The sequence below is a fragment of the Aphelocoma coerulescens genome, chromosome 4 (genome assembly GCF_041296385.1).
Source record: "Aphelocoma coerulescens isolate FSJ_1873_10779 chromosome 4, UR_Acoe_1.0, whole genome shotgun sequence".
NCBI lineage: Eukaryota > Metazoa > Chordata > Aves > Passeriformes > Corvidae > Aphelocoma > Aphelocoma coerulescens.
This window is the reverse complement of record NC_091017.1, coordinates 56,962,830-56,984,621: the sequence shown is the minus strand read 5'-3', so window position 1 is coordinate 56,984,621 and position 21,792 is coordinate 56,962,830. Positions and strand designations below refer to the sequence as shown.

Genomic DNA, 21,792 nt, shown 5'->3' with positions numbered 1-21,792 from the left:
AGCCCCTTTGAGAGCAGCCCCTGAAGTACAGTCTTTTTTCATTTACCATAAGTAGTATGATAAGCAGTATGATACATAAATACTGCCCTGATATAATCATATAATTATTAAAGTTGACTTGTATTATCTGCAAGTACACAGGCAAGACTCCTCTGAACCCAACTTCATATGCCCTTGATTTTTTCAATAGATGATGAAAAGATGGCACCTTTAAAAATCTCATTACTGTTCTATTGATGGGGCCTGAAGGAAGTTGTCTGTGACAGACTTGTCAAATCATTTCCCTCCCAAGATCTTGTTGAACAATGGAGAATAGGAGTCCACTTCTCTGAAACGATACAAACTATATAACTTTATAGTTCAGCCTACTTTGCTTTTATAAACTAGAGGATATGATCTAGCCCAGTCTTGGTTCATAAAATATTATGAGCAATCATAAGTCAAAAACTATCTCCCAGCTTTTTTCAAGTAGGGAATACTATTGCAGATCAAGGGAGACAATTCTCCTCCTCTACTCTGCTCTCTTGAGACCCCACCTGCTGTACTGTATCCAACTCCAGGGTACTCAGCACAGGAAGAATATGGACCTGCTGGAGTGAGTCTAGAGGAGGCAACAAAGATGATCGGAGAGATAGAGCACCTCTCCCATGAAGACAGGCTGAGAGAGTTGGGGCTGTTCAGCCTGGAGAAGAGAAGGCTCCAAGGAGACCTTGCAGAACCTTCCAGTACTTAAAGGGGCTCTACAAGAAAGTTGGAGAGGGAATTTTTACAAGGGCATGTAGTGAAAGGACAAGGGCTAATGGTTTTAACTGAAAGAGAGTAGGTTTAGGTAAGACGTTAGGAAGAAATTCTTTAGTGTGGGGGTGGTGAGGACTGAAACGGGTTGTCCAGAGAAGCCATGGATGTGCCATCCCTAGAAGTGTTCAAGTCCAGGCTGGATGGGGCTCTGAGCAACATGGTCTAGTGCAAGTTACCCTTGTCCACTACAGGGGGGCTGGAACTGGACAATCTTTACTAAGGCCCATTCCAACCCAAAACATTCTGTGATTCTATGATATCACACTGCAAGGAAAACAAAGAAAAATAACCCCTTCCTCCTCATTTTTGCTTCAGTGCTCCACTGAAGTCTATTTCCCATAGGCTCATCATAACCTTTTGTTCAACTCATCTGACAGAATGTTTTTTATCACCGTTGCTAAGTCTCAGTCCTTGTAGAAAGTGATGCCCTAGCTGTAAAAAAAGGGGATTTTAAGTATACATTCAGGGAAGAAAAATACCAATTCTTACAGATAGAAACATTCATTGATAGTTTCACTCAGATATCCAACCTTTAAACACATTTATTATCAGAATTTCCAGTGAAGTAACTAGCTGTTCTGCCCAGGACTGAACTAGTTACTTGTTCCCTTGATAGCTCACAATTATGTAGATCAACTATCCTCAATGAAAAGGGAGTTTGTTTAAATACCTGCCCTTTTGTATATGCTCAGTTTAGTTACAACTTGACAAAGCATTTCAGCACTTGCTTGTGAACTTGTAGTTCATTATGATCCTTGCCATTGTATCTAATAACTCTTATTTTTAATCCTACATTGTGAGATAGTTACAAAGTGACACTTAAAAGAGAGGCTATTCTAACTTTTTTTATTGTTATTATTGTTATTTTAGTAATAGTAACCTAAGAATAATTTCCTCCATGCTTTCAAAAAGTCTGAATTCACAGTTCTCGTATTTCTAGCGCTTGGCTATTCAGTTCATCTTGAAGAAACAATGTCTCAGAAGCCCCAAAACCATGAGTTACCATTATTGTTTACTAATGTCTTTCTCATGCTGCTACACATGGTATAAAAAAAGCCACAAAAATGAGATGGAGCACTTAAAATACCTGCTGAAAATAGAAAATAAATCACCAAAACCATCAAGTATTTACTTTCTACTTTTACAAAAGCCTCAAAGGGGGAAAAAGATTGGTTTTATAAAAGGTATTGGTTATATGTGTTACACAAAGAACATATCTGAAACAACCAGCATGGTGCTAAGTGAAAAAAACCTAAAATTTACTTCCATTTCTATTTTCTGTTCATCACTTTTTCAGTTCTTACATTCAATTGTTTTTCCTAAAAGTGCAAGTGTCCAACACCACTGCCATCTTGGAAAACACTTTGACATGCTGTTCTGAGGGCTGTCTTCTCAGTATCACAGCCCATCGAAAGAAGCAATTCTGATAATTTTGGTGGCTCCAGAACAAGAAATATAAATTTTTTTTGCATGCACAGGTAAAAGTGAAAAGGTTTTGTACTTCATCCTTGCTCTTTATTGTTTGTCATGTACACATAAATACATACCTGCAAGGAAACAAAACAGAAACATAGAAGAAGGAATGTATATGACATTTTGCTTTTACTGTTCAACTTCTCTATTTGCAATATCTGTGTGTGTACATACAAAAGAAGAAATAAAGAATTAGTGAAATTGGAAACTTTCTGTTCTGATAAGAAGCATGGCACTAGAAGATTTCTGAGCCTGCATCTTTCATCTCTTTTGTATCAATACTCACAGAAAATTTACTGCTCAAACAATTGACACAATACAGACTTAAGGCTGAGACCAAAGATACTTTTCCTTCTTTCAGTAGTCACAGGGCACCTAACAAAACACAGGCATAGATTGTTCAGGTCCACCAGATGCTTCTATAATAACAGAAACAACTGTTTGTACTGTAATGCAACACCTACTAGCAGACAGTCTGGGAAGCAATTTATAAAATTATGCTATTCCAAGCTGCCATTTACTTTTCTAAAGGAAACTTAAAACATACTGACTGATTTTCTATTAATTTTCATATAGTCAAAATTTTTTGTTTCCTTTCTATCAACTGTTAAAATGGGAAAACTAAACTTTCAGTCCCACCTGACTTCCAGTACAGACATACACATGCTTGGAAATAAGTGAGTCATTGTGCTAAATTGTCTATCTGATTTCCCCCTGGGTTCAGAGTTCACAAAACTAAAGAGCACACTCTTTCAGCAATATGTAAAAGCAAATTAGTTTAATTTTAAGAGATATGTAAATTAGGAAACATGGAGGCTATTCTTAGATTTTCAGACTTTTAAAAAATTTTGTTCACTGCGAAAGCCTAGCTGCAATGTACATTATAGAATATCCAGTGATAAAAGATTATCTCATTTTTGGAAAATTTGTGGACATTTTGCCTTCCTTGCTGCCCTACTTTCTGCCAAAACTTGCTGGCAGTGACATCTGGGATATTTTCTTTATTGTCCAGCATTAACCTATATAGTGAGTACACTGAACTCAAATCATACATCCTTCAATTGTGAGATGTCTCTCTAGGCATCAGGCAAAAGCTTTCATATACCATCAGCAGATTAAGACTCATTTATCCACCGAGGAGAAGACAGTTTTCATTCCCACTTCATGCAGCAGTACTTACATATCCAGTACCAGCGGCCATAAAAAGACACAGATAAGCGAATGAGATGCCTGTGAGTTGCAGCTTTTTACACAAATAAATATAAAGATATCTTTTATTTGCTTTTCATGTCAGATCAATTAAAATTATATCAACATTTATTTCTGGTAAATAAATGAGTGAAATTAATAGATAACAGCAATAAAATAAAATAGAACACAGCATTAGGTCATCTGATAGGAAATCACACAATAAAATTATGGTTGTGATAATTTGAAAGCTATTGTTACCTATCAATTCTTGACTGATAAAAAGTGCAGAATGGAAGAATCAGTATCTAGCATATTATTTTAAAAATACACTACATGTTACTGTATGGATTTTTAATGAAATTAAATAAAAACTTTTCATTAAAGTTACATTTTTGATCCTTCAGTTCAATTAATACTAAAAATGAAATACCGTATTTATTTACTTTTTGTACTCTAATTCAAAAACATAAACATATGTAAATATTTCCCTTCTGAATTATGACATAGAAAATATGTATTAGCCTGATTAGAATCCTATTTGGGCAGTTCACTAATTGATTTTGAAATGCAACAGGATGTGTTGGTTACCAGGGAAGTTAGAATTTAAGTTATGGTTTGGCTATCCAAATACCAAAATTACATTCCTTTTTGAAAGGTATGGGGGAATATTAATCAGACATGGTAAGCAGACAATTCCTCTCAGCAGTATCTTCTTCTTTAGTTACTGAATTCTGTCATAAATCACTGGAAAGATTTTTCCTTTTTTCCTAGAAAATAAAGAAACTAAGACTACATCTAAGAATTAGGATGTGTTTGTCTTTTCAGAAAATTATAACTGTTTTATTTGCCTTACAATCTGAAGTAAAGCAGGAGGGATTTGTATCTTTTTCTACCTATAAAGTGTTTCTACATACTATTTTACCACGAATTTGCCACAGGAAAAATAGACATAAACATCAAAGAAATCCCAGCAATTAAACACCTACTTAACAAATTAATCATTGAATGCTTTTTTAGTCTCTAACAGCATTACACAACTATTGCAGCCTACTTCTGAGTAGTCTGGATCCATCATTTGGCCTTCAGTGGGCGAGAGGAACAGAAATTAAAGAGTTAGCTAAACAAACATGGCATTGATTGATAATGGGGATAGATGGTTTGATCAACTTATAGGAAGATGAAATATTTGAAGCATCATGAAAAGAAATATTTTCTGCAATAAATCTCCAAGAGGCTTTCAGAACTGTGATTATGAGGGAGATATTTCCTACTGTATTATACAATAGACTTTACAGGCATTCACTTGAAATAGTAAGTACAGGGAGCTGGACCAGAAGCCAATAATGATGGATGCCTTGGAAACAGTCCATATGAGGGTTTTAAAGCTCCTTTCCCTTGCTTTCATAGCTAGGAAATTAAATAAAACATTAAAAATTATCTGTTCAAAACTCTACATACAGGAACAATGTACAATCACTGCCCCTATCTCAGCACTTCCTTTATCTGTCTATTATCATCTGTTTCTTCAGCTCCTTACTTTTTTAACAATTTTTCAGCTTGCTTCCACTTTCTCCAGCTTCAAAGTAATTTTCTCATGTCATTAGAGTGCATATTTTATTACTCAGACATAGTAACCTACCATGTAAACTCCATCTAGCTGTGCTTATTAAAGAAAGATATAAGATATTATATCATATCCCATTTTTCAATTCTCCGTTTCTTTAACTACTTTTCTTTCAAAGCTAGTTATACCAGATATATACTTGGGAATAGCTCCTTACAATAAAAGAGACCAAAGAACTACAGGAAGAAGTGATTGCTTTAAAACTAATCCTGTGTTTTCATCATTTTCCTGCATTCTCCTGCATTTTCATTTTTCTTAATAGCTATTGTAACAGTAGAGTGGGGACACAGCTAAGCAACTAAAATTACACTGCAGTTCTTGACTGTCCTCTGCATTTCTATCTCTGACCACTGTACAATTCCAATTTCTGATCTAGTTTTAGATGACTTCACTGGATATAAATAGACAGGGAAGATAAAAACTAAGCAAAGATAGCATAAAACACTAAAAACTGACACAAGTGCTTCCTTGCATATCAAATCCTCATTTTAGATAGCCTGTCTGAAATCTAACTTCATTAATTAATTTGAGGTGTGAAAATATTTTCTTATAATCCTCACCAATATGATATGCTGTTTCTATTTTGGAAGTGGTTTTTTCCTCTTTCTTTTATGTCTAAGGCTTTGATGTATCTCCTTTTACCTATTAGACATTATTTTGGTTGGCTGTGTGAAGTTAAATCAAAGAGAGCTGCTAGCCATAATGAGCAGAAAACAAAGTAATATCATCATTAGGATCTCTTCAGTCAGAATACTAGAACTCCTCAGGGGAAATAATTGGTGAATCAGTCAGTAAGAAATATCTTTCACCAGCCCATTTCTCAAGGTTAGAAAGACCACTGAACTGTTAAGGACCTCAGCCTGGAGGAAAGTAGAAGGGAACATGCAGCAAGAAGAGTCACAGTGTTCAGGAAGGGGAAAGTCCATCTCTCAGTGCCAAGTTAGACAGAGGCCATTGCAATGGTGTGGCACTGAGCTAAAATGTCATTCCCCAAGACTTCAGATCTCAAATAAGTGTTGCAGGAGGTGAGTCCCAGGCTGTTGGCATCCTGTGTACTTTGGTGTGAATATACAGTACATCTATTTAAAAGATGCTATTCCATATCTCTGTAATTACTCACATGCCCAGGGGTCCTGGAGGAAAGGGTCCTTTAACATTAACCAAGTTGCACTCTTGGAGTCAGAGGATTTCAAACACATGAGAGAGCTCCATACTGAGACTGAAAGATTTGTGGGGATCCACACAGAAAGATCTGAATATATCAAGGACTGATACCTAGAGATTGTTACTTCTCTTAGAAAACCACAAAGAAAGAGTACAAAGCCGTCTTTAATCAGACCGTGAGGATAAGCAGAGTTATCAAGTCATCTATCTGGGTTAGAAAGATTAACCTAGTAAGTGAACCCACAGGACAGAATTTAGAAGATAGCTCACAGGTGCAATTTACCCATAAGCATCCAAAAAAAAAGACACAAAAAAAAGAATGACTTCATATGAAATATTCTGATATAACAGAAATGAAACAAAAAGGTAAAACAATTCATTTTTGACACATTCCTGTGAAAAATGGTGTTAGAAGTGACGCAGTCCCTCAAGATGGTTCAGTTTTCTTTAGAAAAATGATGTTTTGTCAGAATTGTTCAGTGTGATACTTTTCATCCAGATTTACAGCTGTGGCAGTAACTACCTCTTGAAATTAATATTGTTCTTCCACAGCATCTGTCAATCTCAAGATGCTTTGCTACAGCAGTGAGTATCATCACTAAATATCATCACTACTGTCTTGTTTTACAAATGGAAGAAAGAGATACATAGATGGGGACAAAGGATATCCTTCTTACACTGGGATGCTTCATCAATGGAAACAGAAATAGAAACATTTGTGCCATACCTGGAAGTCTAGACCATGGAGGGACTGTCACAGCTGCCTCAGGGGCAGCCACTGGCACCACAGACACTGTTTACTCTGCATGCACCTATGTACTACTGTGGCTTCCATGTCACCAGGGACTTCAAGGCCTCTGGCTACCACTCTTGCTACTCCCTCACTCCTTAAGTGAAGCTACCCATATAAACTATTAGTAAGGTTTTCTTTAAAAGTGAAACAACCTGTATTCACTATAAAGAAAAGAAAGAAGACATCCTTGCCAGTTACAGTAAAAGTCATCTAGAGCCATGTATCATTCCTCTTAGTTCTGTAAATTAAACACAGCAGAGGAAGTATTATTGGGATACATAAAACACAGCATCTCCTTCTAACCATCTTCCCATCCATCCAATACTACAGTACCCCAAAGGTCAAAGCTCCCATTAGCACTTGTGCAGTTCAAGCAAATATGGGTGGTCAGAGGCTGGGATTACACTGATTCCAGGACCATGTTAAATTTCTAATAATTTGACTGTGTGGAAAACTTTACAGCAGACCGAGGTGACATCTGCTGCTAATATACACTAGCACAAAGAACAAGCACCATGAGTTTATTTCCATACTTATTTTCTGTTAGAAAACTCTCCAAAATCCTTCATTTTCTAAAAAAGTTTATTTGTGGACATGTCTCAGCTTTCCACACTGAAATCCCATGACAAGCATAATATATCTCTGTTTATATTCCATGTTTTTTATTTAGACCGAGCCCTGATATGCACTTACATGGTGCACTGAGCTATGAAAACTCAAATTCAACAAAGCCCAACAGAGTTACTTATAAAGAGTTACTTATAATATTGTTAGCTATTGTTTTGTTGATAGTGTCTTAAATGACTGTATTTAAAAGGAAAATTTCACTTTCTTCTATCAAAAATAATTATTTTCATGAACTTTCTGCCAAGGCCCAAGAAACTCCTTTGTCTATTTCATAAATTTTATGTGTACTAGCCAAACTAGATCAGGATACTCCTTTTAGCAACTCCAGATTTGGTTTCCTCATTATAACATTGTTTGGTTGATCAGTAAATGAATGTTCTAGCACATCTCTTCTCTTAGTAAAAAAACAAGCTCAGGTTCAAACCATATCAAAGTTTAAAAATATAAAATTACCATATTAAAGTAGATGGGAGTTCTGTTAAAATCAAGAACATGTTACAAATTATTCCGGAACATTCCATTTTAGAATCTCACTTCTCAATGAGAAAAGGCTGACATGCCATAACCAGAGAGAGCATGAAGTACCAAATACAGCAGAGTGAAAACTGTGAAACAGCAAAGAGTGATCCTTCAGATAGCTTGGGGCAAATGTGTATAGAAGTGTCAAATGACACTCAGGGATTAATACTCCCTACAAGTAAACATTAAAAAAAAACCATGGAAAAGGTAGACAAGCTAAAAATTAGACACTAGAAATATTTGACTACTCTTTTCATCTTTTGGATAATAATCTTATCTGACAGGCTTGTCCTTTTTTTTTCTCATTGTTTATGCATTTGCACATAAAATCCGGCACAGTATTCATCTTCAGTGAAGACTCAGAATCATTGTACTTTTGGATGGTGTCATTAGTGCTGGCTTCATTTGTGTCTAAAAATGTTTTGGTTGCTATGGAATACAACACATTAATTAGAAATTCCTCTCCCAATTACAGTGCAAAAGATTTGGTCTGTACTACAATAATTCACAAAGAAACTTGGGGGGAAAAAAAAAACAAAAAAAACCAACATTTTTAATTTTCTTAAAAATTAAGAAAAATCCAGCATTTCTGAAATTGCAGTTCATTAACACATGCTTTAATAAACAGCTTTATTTTAAAAGCCCTTTCTAGAAGGGCTTGATGCCCCCTACAGCAAGGCAGGTGGTGCCAGTTCAGTCAGCTTGCCATTGATGGCTTCTTCCTTGCCAGAATCTGCTATGGGCAGTGCAAAAAATACACAGAAGCTGACCTTTTCCTCAGGGGTACTGGAATGTCACCCATCACATCTAGGTATCTAAAAAGAAATGTAGCTGCTTGAAGCATAGTTTTGACAGAATACTCTCGAACTGAAGCTGTGGTCTGAAAGCCTCTGATTAACATTCAGTTATAGCAGGGATCAGACACTCTTGGTTTTCCTCATGTAAGTTGGAGAAAGGATCAGAATCCAGGTCTATCTGTCTCTAGAATCTGGGATGATCACTAGGCTTCAGCATCATGTTCCCTATCTCTGAAATATCAAATTCTTTGCTGCAAAAGGCTCAGTCCAGACAGGAGAGTTCAACTTTTCCAGGTCAGGTTACTCTCCTGACAGAGAAAATGTGAGGTTTCCCACAGTCAGAGAAGGCACTGAATATTCATCTCCCACATCTTGTGGCAATTGTGGGGCTAAAAGTAAAAAGTGAGTTTTGGTCAGTTTTTTGAAAGATCAGTAGAGGTCTCAATTTTCAACCCTGACTAGTGTGTCTGAGAACAAAAGCAAGATCCTGGACCCATCAGGATAGCCAGCTTGTCTCACTGGCTACTCATGATTGCTACCCATACTGGTTCTAACTCGCCCAGGTGCTTCTGAGGAGCCCATAATCTGCCTACATGGGTGGATGGAAGTGAGCTTTGCCTGCACCCTGAGCTCCTCAGACGTCGCTCAGTTCAGTAAAGGTGCTTTATTTCAGTGCTGTGGTGTGGTCACATTACTAAGACTGAACCAGGACCCAGGTCAATCACTAAAAGGTTTCAACAGAGCCAAAATCAAAGGTTGTGTGTCCTTTCTTCATCTCTTACTGTTGTGTGCAAGCTCAAGGCACAACCAGACCATCTAGTGGTAGGCAGCACTACGCCATAATCCATTAGAGGATGTTACCTTCCATTTGATTAAAGTAATGGAAAGATATATTGCAGTCAGGCTTACTAATCAGTCACTGTAAAAATATCTTGGCCAAAGTCCTGTTGCTTAACAACGGTAATAGCCTTGCTTTCTACATAGCTTCTAGGATAATTGACAAAACAAATCTCATAATTTTAACCAAGGAAAAAGCAATACTTCACTGAAAGTAGTAACTAAATAGTTACCATGTCTCACATTTCACAAATGAAATATTTTCTTTTTTTTTTCCAGCGTCTTTCTAAGGAAGCAAGGTTTCCATTACATCCCTATGAATATGCACAAACAAGTGGGAATATTCACCTTTTGTCTGTTTGTCTGTTGATACCCTCCTAAACTCCTTCAAACCTGTTGGAAATCTTAACAACACAGGGCAAATAGTAATAGACTTAACAGTTATTGCAATTTTATAAGCAGCAACACAGTGGAACAGAATGAGGCTTGGGTGGAACAACAGAGCAGGAAACTACTTTCTCTTAGGTCACATAACATCTGTACAGGAGGAAACATTTCGAGTGTCCCAAATACAAGGACAGCTTTGATCAACTGCAACAGACTGACTGCAAGACACACATCAGTCTATCTACACCCCGTTTGTTCCACTGCTGATGAAGGCACAAGCAGACTTGAAGACATAATGGATATGACTGGATGACTGGTTTTTCTCTCTTCCTACCCCCAGTAGGAATGCTATGTCACCAGCACAACACCTGTGATTCCTGAGCTGAAGAGCACTAATGGGAGATTCTGTTATCTGGTTTCTGAGTGGATTTGCTCAGCCTGAACATAGCATTAAGCTGATGTTAGTGAAAGTGGGGTCTTAAAGTTCTCAGAGCTGCTTTCTCATAGGTGGGCAGAAAGAGCAGGAGATATGGCAGATAGTCTTTTGATGTCCATCTCTTGAAGCAAGCCCACAGAAAAGCAGGTTTCTAATATACTACGTACTTCAACAGTTAAGAAAATGCAGAATTCTGAAAGTATAACTGGATATAGCACTCCTATACCATATACCAGAATAAATACTCATCTTTTAAAGCAAAAGATCCAACTGTAAACTATTCTTAAAATATGCATATTCTTTCTAGAAACCATATTTTAAGGGCCATAAGGAATATGTGGCGGTCCTTTCACCACTTAATACAAATTTAAAAGATGCTAAAGGGTGAAGCCTATATGTCATAATTGCACAGACTGCCATTTGTATGATTTTACACTTCTCAGTCACAAACCATTTTCAAGGAGAAATGTTGCTGTTAACTGTAAAGAACTTCAGGAACATAATTACTGTTAGCATAAAAAACATTTTTTAAGATGGAAACTTACATTTAAAAAAATAAAATTAAAATTAAAACTTGTTTAATTACAGTACAAAACATAAGAACAGGAAACAAAAAAGTGATTAAAAGAACAAAACATTACTATTTTTTTCCTCACGGAGCTGATCATTTCAAGCACTGCCTCTGTGGTTGGAAATAGGTGATTATAGTAGTAATAGGGAACATTACCATTGTTACTGCCTTCTCACAGAATATTCACAACTGCTTAAAATGGAATATGAAACATGCACAGTAATAAATGAGAAATAATTGCTGTTTCAATGTTAACCACCAATGTTGCAAACAGTGACTTATAGAACATGAATGAAAAAGATTCATTTGAAAGTTCAGTTATGGTCAAATATAAGATTATCCCTATTTAAGAAAAATCCTAAAATATCAAAGTGACTTCACACTTGCATCTGCATTCTGCACCTTGACAATATCTGATTGGTTCTTCCAGCAGGGCAATTATTTCTGTCACCTCATCCATTAGATTGTTATGTCCACCATGTTCTTAAGGGAATTCTTTGCCTTCAGTTGGTAGATATGTGATATCATCCCACTTGCATAAATCTTTCTCTGAAATTTGTGGGGATTTGGCTACAGTTTCAACAAAAAAAAACAAACAAGGCAAGACAGAGCTTGACCATTACCTTATTCCTTTTCTCCCGGTCTAACCCATTTCTCTGCACATTCTGCATCACTGCTTCCTGTGCAATTTTTTTTAATAAAACTTATTCAGGGTCACATCCAACTCTATCTGCATCTTAATAATATTCTGGACATTGTCCTCTTTGGCTGCTGTTCAAAGATAAATGTCATCAATGGGTTTAGCTCTATTAGGTAAAGACCTGAGCTGCATAGTCTCCAGCAGGAAGTTCTGCACAATTTGGTCCAGGAAGACAGTGGCTCTATGAATTTGAGGAGTAGTTAATTTTTCTTATCTTACATTCCAGGAAGAATCTCTAAATAACTCCTTCTCAGAAGATATTTAATACTCCTCCAAGGCATCTAAACATGTTTCTTTCACTTCCTATGTGCTAAGAGGTAGCTGGGCTTATTAGAGATGACATCAGACATTTCAGTGTAGCTGAGGTTTGCTGAGTGTGAAAGAGGAGGTTCTGACCCTCTCCTTTCACCCTCCTCATATATTCTAACTTCTACATCACTCTCAGGAAAATGGTAGAACTCTACCATGGTAGTTTAAAAGGGAAATTTAATAACATATCTGATTTACCATGCAACCAGCACAAGAGAAATAGGGAAATCTGGTCCTGGAAGCAGGAGGGGAAGAGAAGATAGCAAGGGAAAGAAGACTGAAAATTCTCTTGACCTGTTAACTCAGCCTATGCCATTAAGTTATGTTGTGCAGCTTCATCCTAATCTATCAAGATTTACTTCACTTGGACCATATTGAATGAAGCCCAGTGGGCAACTGCTGCTCTTTTTCCAGAAATTCTGAATTAATCTGTCTTGGCTTTCATACTATTCCATTTAGATAGGCAGTAGAAAAGACTGTAAAATGGCATGAACTCACAATCTGATTAACTTACAGGTCCCTTATATCAGAAAAAAACAAAACACTAGCAAAAGCTGCAAAAGCTTCATAAACATGTAACTTTTTCCTTCCACTAACTTCAAATTTTAAAAAAATTATGCTTGCAGTGATCAAGGCAATGTGTATTTCAATATATGGCTGGATTTTCATATTTTAAATCAAATGAAATAAATTTTGAAATAGCAGAATTTTTTATGATCTCTCAAACAATAAGAAAATACCTCAAAATCCAATAAATTCCCCAGTGACACTATTGCTGTTCTGTATCTCCTGAGACTGATTTTCAGAACAATAAATGTTTAAAAGGAATTTATTTCTGCTTGTAAACAATACTCTGACAGAAAGATTGCACAGTAAAATGCACAAGCAGCAAAGAATCATGAATTAAACAATACATTTTATCTCTGTAGTCTGAGGTGAGTATGTATAATGGTACACTTTTTCAGTTTGAAAATTCTATGCCATTTTCCTGTAACCTGGGCATTACATATACCAGCATTGCATATACATGAGACAAAAGAATGGATTGATGCTACCACAGCTAAAAAGCAGAATAATGAATGATAGAGAAAAGACTTGGAGACTCTTATGCACTGAAACACATGAACTGAATGCCATAAAATATGAATATCAAGGAATAACTAGTGTCCGTTAATTAAACCTGCTGCTACTACAAGCAATGTACAGCTTACTACTTTCCATGGGCTGCTTACATACAAGAACAGAACATACTTGTTTGTAAGACAAAATTTGACTTAAAAGGGTGGTAAATTGGGTTAAAATTTCAGCAATTTATTGCATCAGTCCAAGTCCATGTTAAACTTTGGTTGAATTTCAGCGAAGATGCTACTTGTTGCCATGACAACAGCTGAAGCAAGAGATATTGACAAAAGAGAATTCTGCATTCCACACAAAGGATGAGTTATGTGCTAGCACAGACAAAAGAGTAGTAAATGGCCTCTGTCTTCTGAGCTTCATGAATACAAACACCTCGGAACCAGACTAGAAAGGACAGTTTTTCTGCTCAGTATAGAGAACAATATATATGACAAATCTTTGACATTGCAGATCTCCTGTTCTCGAATAGCTCACCCCTCACATTGGCTCTATAAACACCATCTGTGTACACTGAAGAAACATTTCCAGAAATAGATGAGTCATATACCATTATCTCTTGTCAGAACACAGCAGATAGATTTGTAGCAAATGATAAACAAAACAACAAGCTAATGTCCTAGAATCTATCCCAAGACTTATAAAGTAATTGCTTACATAGAATGGATAAAACACATTGCCAGTTTATTTTCATGCTGATGACCAACTAATCTAGGTTTTCAGTACTCCCTGCTTGTTTATTATTCTACCACTGAGCATGGCTGAATTGACAACTGTCAGCATACACCCTTCTGGGATTTTACTCAAAGTCTCATAGTCTAAAAACATACTAGAAGACTTGAAAGATACTACTGATATTGTCTACCATGTCTTTCAAACTGAACAAAGGAAGAAGAAAAGGGACAAGGAATGCCCACTAAAGCATACCAAATCAGAGATTTTTTCACTAGCATAGGTGGAGAGGTTTCAGGATCCAGTGAACATGAGTGACTTGCACCAGTGCATATGGTTCTTGCATTTCACAGAGCCTTCTATGATAAAATCACAGCTTAGATAGAAACAGCATTGGCAAAGCCATGCACCTGAGCATACTACAAGGCAATGAGTGTTCAAAAGACCTTACAAAAGCACAAACGAGAGATAAAAGGTGGCAAGACAAGGAGACACAGAGAAATAATTTGCCTGGCTGGACTCATCATTCCTTAAACAGGTCAATCACTTCCTAGCCTCTAAGGGAATGATCAAAGGACCTTTCTGCAAGGAAGCAGTCATGAGCCTTGTGTCTGAGCTAACACACAGATGACTCCTTCTTTCACACTCTGAATTTGCTGAGCTGAGGTAATTTGAAATCTGAGCTTAATGTATTTATATTGTTTTACTTCCCTTTATTCGTTTAGTTTGCATGAGATTATTTTTTTTCTAATTAATATTTCTATGAATAACTTTCAGTCAAGGAATTATATATCTTGAATAAAATGCTGCTTTCCATGAGGCAAAATGCAATGGGTATATAAGGCTATGTTACCCATATTTAAAGTGTTCTTTCCAAAGGGCCACTTCTGTCTCAAAACAGCTTGTATCCTGAATAAGAGAGCTGGAGAAAAGAGTGAGAGTTGATCAAAGAGTACAAGAGTTGATCTTTATTTCTGAGAGTCATAAATGCGTTGCAAAAATTCCTGTATAGGGAGTGGCCTTATGAACCAACCCAGAAAAGGTTTTGCAACATAGAGACAGAAGGCATGGACATGACTGTATCAGCAACAAAGAATGAATTGTTGAGAAAGACAAGACATCTTTAGCAAATGACATACAGTAGCAATATGAAAAGAAAAATTAGAACCTTGAAGGTTCAGAGTTATGCAAGATGCTGGGAAGAAAGATGTATAAAGTATAATATCTTCTGCACTATGAGAAATGGGAAGGGAAGGTGCGGGGGAAAAATTAAATATAGTCAATCAGGTGGCATGGGGAGATGATCCCTGAGTCTTTGTGCGAATAAATGCCTGTCAGTGTGAGTACAACCTGCAAAAGCAACAGTCCTTCATAGGAAAGATTCAACTCAACTTTCACCTCCAAGGACAAGATCCTACTTTTCAGTATAGAGGTTCTTCTAGGAGGAATAAAAGTAGGGAGAGAACTGTGATTGCATTTGCAATGTTAGCAGAATTGACTTAGAACTAGAAAGGTTTGATTTTGGGATCTGAAGGGAAGTCAGAGACAGACAACTGAACTTGGCAAAAAAGAACCATTGGCAATAATTGTGATGGCAACAACTAAGTGATCATCAGAAGTAAGTAAAACAAATTTAGAGATGGTTTGAACAGCACAAAAGTGGAGAAGATTGTCATCTGGAATACAAGTCACAGACTTGAGTGAAGGAGAAAACCTTTTTATGTTGCCTGTTCTGGAACAAGGCATGACAGCAGGGTCAAAAGGAAAATAGGGAATTTCATTTTATAAAGGTAAGGTTTTATAAATAATTTTATAGAAGTTTATAAGGTGTGAGGAAAGAGTATTACCTGATAAACTATGAGCAGAACTAAATATATGACTTAAGAGTGAAAATATGTTCCTCCACTGATACCAAAAAAGACTAGGCAATCACAGCTACTTTTAAAGAACAGAATTCATTATTCAAGTCAAAGACTGCCCTCAAGAAATAGAAAAGTTTATCAAACAGAAAATATTCTATTCAGAAAGTACAATGTCAGAGTGAGAAACAGTGTTCTGACACCGTAACTTTACAATACAAGGTTTCATTAATGCACTCTCTCACTCTGTGCATAATTACATCTTTCATTGGCTTGTATGATGTTGAGCTTTTAGACCTTGCTTTTACTTTTTTTAGCTTTGATCTCGAAACATTATTTTCTGTGCTTCAATTTGATTTTTGTCGTTTTTATTACCACTCTATCCAAACAGAGCAGTCACATTGTTCTGACCAACCACTTAAAAGGAAACCCATTAGTGAGAAGTTGAATTCATATTTTTTCTTCTTGTGGAAAGCGGAGATCTAAAATATCACCCTTATATTTTGGTTTTATACTTTAGCAACAACAACACTTCTACATTTGAAAGTTCAACAAGCAAAAATGGGGGGAAAAAAAGACAAAATATAAGACATTATTTTCTTGACACAGAATACTGAAAGAATCTTGGTTTTTTCTGTCAAATAATCACTTAACACTTTAAAGTCTTACTCTGTCCTCCCCAGCTATTCTTCATCTCCCTAATTTTGTATCACTTGAAAGTTTAATTTAAGACTCCTGAAGGACTGTGAAATATGGAACACCATTAGAAGCTACTATACAGTACCACATACCCCTGTTGTTTTGTGGCACCTCTAACATTTGTGTAAGTATCATGAATCTCTTCCTACCCTCTAGACTCAAACATGTCATCTTGATAGAGACTGCTCTAATCACCTAGGCTGTCTAAGGCAGCATGTCAAACAGTTTTATTAAATTTTTTTTTTTAAAAATTGAAGATTAATGAGTTGTGATTGTCAGTCCATCTTCAAACTTTCTTCTGTATTTTAATTAATGGTTGGGTAGTATATTGATGCAAACCCCACACACATAAATTACGGAAATATCTCGCAAGGCCTGAAGCCTAAGCTTTTTTTCATCAGGTGTTCATTTTCGGCATTTTGCCTTACTCTTTCTCTCGGCATGATGAATGTTTCAGTATTTGATAGTAAACGTCATCATGTAGGTGAAAGAGTTGGGTCTGAGTCCCCATCAGAAAAAGAAACTTAGTCTTCTCTACCTCTCTCTGACTTGCTTGATAAGAAATAAGATAACCATCTTCCTGTAGCTATGCTTTGTGAGACCACCACCTGCTGGGCCCTTTGCAGAAGAAGTTTTGGGTTTTAGTTCAGGTCATGTTAAGTGTGAAACAGATGTTTAACCCTAACAAAATGGAGTTGTTTCTTGACGTGTCCAGAAAAAAAATCACCTCAGTTCTAATGAGCTCTGCACTGAAACGGTTACCTGCACACTACCTAGCAACTAACTGGAAAGAGAAGCCCTCAGAGCCACAGTTTTGGGTACAGACACTAAAATAACCATTGATGGAGAAGCCACTTGAAACCACTTAGCCACTACAGAAACAGGTTTTTAAAACCAGTTCTAAAGTATGTATGTCTTGCAATATAAAGTATATCCTATGGCTCTGAAAACTATGACTTTCCAGTCTGCATTTTCTCATTTTTTTCTTAATTCAGCATATGTGGAATAGCCAAAAACAACCCTGAGTCACTGTATGGCATTGATACTCTTTAGCCAAAGGAAACTGTGTTGGCTCAGCTCGTAAAATGTTGCCTAGGAGTCACAGGCATCTTTGTTCAATTCATGATTAATAAAGACCGCCTTGTGCACACACCAGAGTTAAATCTCCAGATGGGAAGGATGAAGGCTCTACTAATTAGTTAAGTCTACTCTCATATCAGTCCATTGCTTGGCAGATGTACAATGATCAACTCTAAGCTGTTCTGTGGTTTCTCAGCTCCTGCAGAATTTGTTTCTGCAGTTGGTTATTTCCCGGACACTCCACATTATCTTTACCTGGTGGATCCAGGAACATTTTCAGGCTCTATTCTCTGAGACAATCACCACACAGATTAATTGCATTGATCTGTCACCTCAGACCTGGACAACTTAAGCTGATGATTCTGTCTTTAGTCCCAAATCAAAAAAGTATCTTGCAATTTATGTAACAAATATCAATTACATAAACCTCATTATTGCATACATCAGAGTAATTTAATCCTGCACTAATGTAACCAATCAGTTCACCTTCAGATCATGAAACTTATTATCACTATTATTTGCCTTCAGCTAGATAAAAAAAATCCATCCTTATTTTGTTAAAAATGAAACTTCTCTCTTTAGTTCAACAGAAGTATTTTGTGTTGACAGCAGTCCTTTTAAGCAAAGCCTGCATTTAGTTCTCATATATCTGTAATTCTTAATATCTGTAATAAATATTTATTGAATCAGCAAGTGAGATTTTCATGACAGTACTTTAGTCTTTGGATTATCAAAAGAGGAAGAAATGGCCAGTATTTATACCAGTCTGTCTTTATACTTTTTTAAAAGCTTAAAATACATATCTTAAAAAGAAATAAAACTATACAATTGCTACTTTTCCTTTTCCTCTTTGGGTTTCTCCACTGAAAAAATAAAAAATACTTTAGAACCTCTAGCATCTCATAAACAGTTACACTAACCTCACCAGATACTATTCCATGGAGTATGTATTGCTATATTGCATCATTCTCTTGTTCGCAAATTAGATTTTTAACTTAGAAAACAGTAATTCCTGGAAGCACTAAGACTGTGCTGCAGTTAGGACATGACCGGATGCAGCAATAGACCTTATAGCTATACCAGCACTTGCCAGAAATTGTAGAATACAATAGTACATTACATACTAGAGCTTCCCCTGTAAAAACTAAAACAGTGTGAGATGTTGAGTGCCACTTTTAGCAGGCCTTGGAAAATATTTGCTTTCATTGCTCTAAGTGCACTCATAAATACACTTTGGCTCTGAATCTTCTGCTAAAATATCCTCAAAAACTGGATTCTAAAGGATATCCTCTTGGTTACACAAATCCCCATCCACTTAAAATAGATTTGTTTACAAACATTATGTCTTCCTCTATGTTTTATAAAAGCAGAAATGAATGTTGACTATGAAGAATTTCAGCACCTAAGTTCAATCCTCAACAAGCAACTGATTTCTACAAAATAAACCTATTTGGGTATCCTACAGAGTTGTATGTATTTTTCACTGTTCTTTCATAACTTTTTATTTCAGATGGGGCTTTTTTGTCTTGTCTCCTCTTCAGTTACAATAAGGTTCATAGATAAAACATGGGGTAAAGCACCTCTGGTGACAGATGGTTGATTAAAATCATGGACAGAGATTAAGTAAGAAAAAAGTTGGAGGGCTGAAAGAAGCAATTAAAATGGCAGCTTGCTCAAGAAAGCAGAAGAGAGGTCATTTTTGCCCTTAAGAAATGCATTAAACCATGCTACAGTGATCAAGATTACCAACTGCTCAATGGTTAGTGACAGAAAATCCTCTTTATGTCAGTATTTTTCAACAAAATCAGTTCTCAAATTTGGTTCCACTTATGCACTGTTCTTTTTTCCAAACTTAGAGGAGTAGCTCAGCCAGCTCTTTCAGAAAGACTACACAAGTCGTAGAGTGCTTGTTGCAGCTGTGGTGATTCATTTTAAGTTCAGGAAGCATCATTATTTCCACTTTTAGGGTAAGGTGTCTTTCATTTCATGGATCTTTTAAACTTAAATATTTCACCCTTTTATCTATGTTTGTTGCACTGTTTCTGGGCTCAGATGCAGCAAATTGACATAACTCAGTTCAAACATGTTTCTAGTTAGAGTAAAAAAATGAAACTGCTCTCCAGCATGCATTTTCATCAATCTTTATCCAAAATATTGATTGGATAAAAGATTGCCAAAAGATGTGTGTGAAGACACAGAGTAATTCAAATATGCTAGATTAAAACTTCTTCTTTACCATAAAAAATAAGGAATAGGGAGGGAAGGAAGGCTGTGAAAAAGATATCAAATTCAGCTCCTAAGCAGAAAGGTGAATTTATTTTTCAAAATATCAAACATTTAAACAAGCATGACACCTCCCCTACAGCTCATCAATTTAAAGTATCATTCCCTAACAATACTCAGTGCTGCACTACAGTAGCACAGCAATACACACTTAAGTGCAAAATGCTTTCACTCACCCTTTTACCACCAGAAAAAGATAAGACAGAGTACAAACAAGACAGACCTACTTATACTCTTACCATTTGTTGCTGTGGGTTTATGTAAAGCTCTCTTGTGTGAGGAATTAAAAGATAAAAATTAGGGCACTCCTCAAAACAGATTAAGGGCAATAGAAGCTGATTATCTCAAAATGCGAACATGTAAAGCTAGATGAATTCTCACAGCTAATACAGGTATGGATCAAACTAACAGATTTTTGGGACAGAAATGGCACCAGCTCAAGTTACATCATTTATTTATAAATTTGTTTGACATTCTTGCAACACCTCGTTATTAATATGCTATCATTTGAAATTCAGTATGGGAAAAAAGCAGCCCTGTACTTCAAAAGTGAAAGCATACAGTCTGTGTTGAACACCAGCTAACTGTTATAATTAACACAGCAATCTGTGCACGATGTAGGCTAGCTGTCAAGATACACACAGCACCAGGGTTTGAACTGATCCCTTGTATCAACAGAAAGGCTGGATCACCAGAATTATGAAAATTTTAAGTCAGATTTTTTTGTATCCTGAAACAGAGTCATTATAGAGTGCCCACAAAAAGATCAGGTTCAACATCACTTGCCTGATATCCCCCTACCCAGAACTGGTGCTGATAAAACACATCAGCCCAAAGCAGCACATGTGGGGAGGCAAATGAAAAGGAGCAGACACACCTCTGTTTTTGGACATGAAGAAGAGTGCTGGGGGTGTGCCCACTGGATCTTTGATACAGCAAGGAAAACACCACAGGTTGAAACACTTCCTCATTGTTCAACCTGCCTCTGTTGCCTCTTGCTCCCTGCAACAAACCAGACAAAAAGTAAGCAGGTGCCCATGCATCATGTCTGTATCTTTCAAGTCTACATTTTTACTGTGTTTTACAGCACTTCAAATAAAATGCAGTGAATTTTAGAAAACTTTAAGTATTATTGTCTTTGAAGCAATAAGCAATATTCAATCACCATGGCAACACAGCTGCTGGGAGTTCATCTAAAATGTCCATAAAAGTAACTGCAAGAAAGGAACACACTGTCTAATGCAGGTCCATTTAAATAGGTAAATTCATGTTTAAAAAAAATCCATTAAAACTTTCAGTTTTATTTGCACAGCTAGCCTGCCTCAAGTTGTTACAGAACGACCAAATTATCCAGTGAGTTCACTTCATGTAAACAGCCAGATGTTTGCTTGATGACCAAAAAGTAGTCTGGTCACAAAAGTAACAGACATTCTGGAGCATGATTCACAGTTCTGCATATCCTTGCACACATATTTGTACTAAAACCACTATTTTAAGTAGAACTGCACAGAAATTACTTATCTCTGACCCATTTAAGACTGATGAAGGGAACATATAATAACCAAAAGCAGAGAGAAGTGTTTAATACAAAAATCATAAAAGCTAGGAAAACAAATAGAATGATACAAAGTTACAGAGAATGGCAAATAAAATTAATCAAAAATCTAGTAACCATTAGATGGATTTTGATCTAAGTTCAAAATGCCTTTTTGGAAACTTTCATGTTATCAGAAATAAGTAGCAAAGACATTTTTGAGACACAACTTCAGATTCTATTTTTTGTAAGTCTTGCTCTTCAGAGGCAGGATACAGCACAGACATTATGTTGTAAAGCTTTCC

At 36.4% G+C, this 21,792-nt stretch overlaps 1 long non-coding RNA gene across 2 annotated transcripts in view; it reads right to left on the bottom strand.

The window, feature by feature from the left end:
- Positions 1 to 20,041: 20,041 nt before the first annotated feature.
- Positions 20,042 to 21,792, bottom strand: part of LOC138109911 (uncharacterized) — a 39,527-nt gene continuing 37,776 nt past the window's right edge. For both annotated transcript variants that reach the window (XR_011150738.1, XR_011150739.1), the window contains exon 7: positions 20,042 to 20,955. This is a non-coding gene — a long non-coding RNA (uncharacterized lncRNA). The remainder of the gene's footprint in view (positions 20,956 to 21,792) is intronic.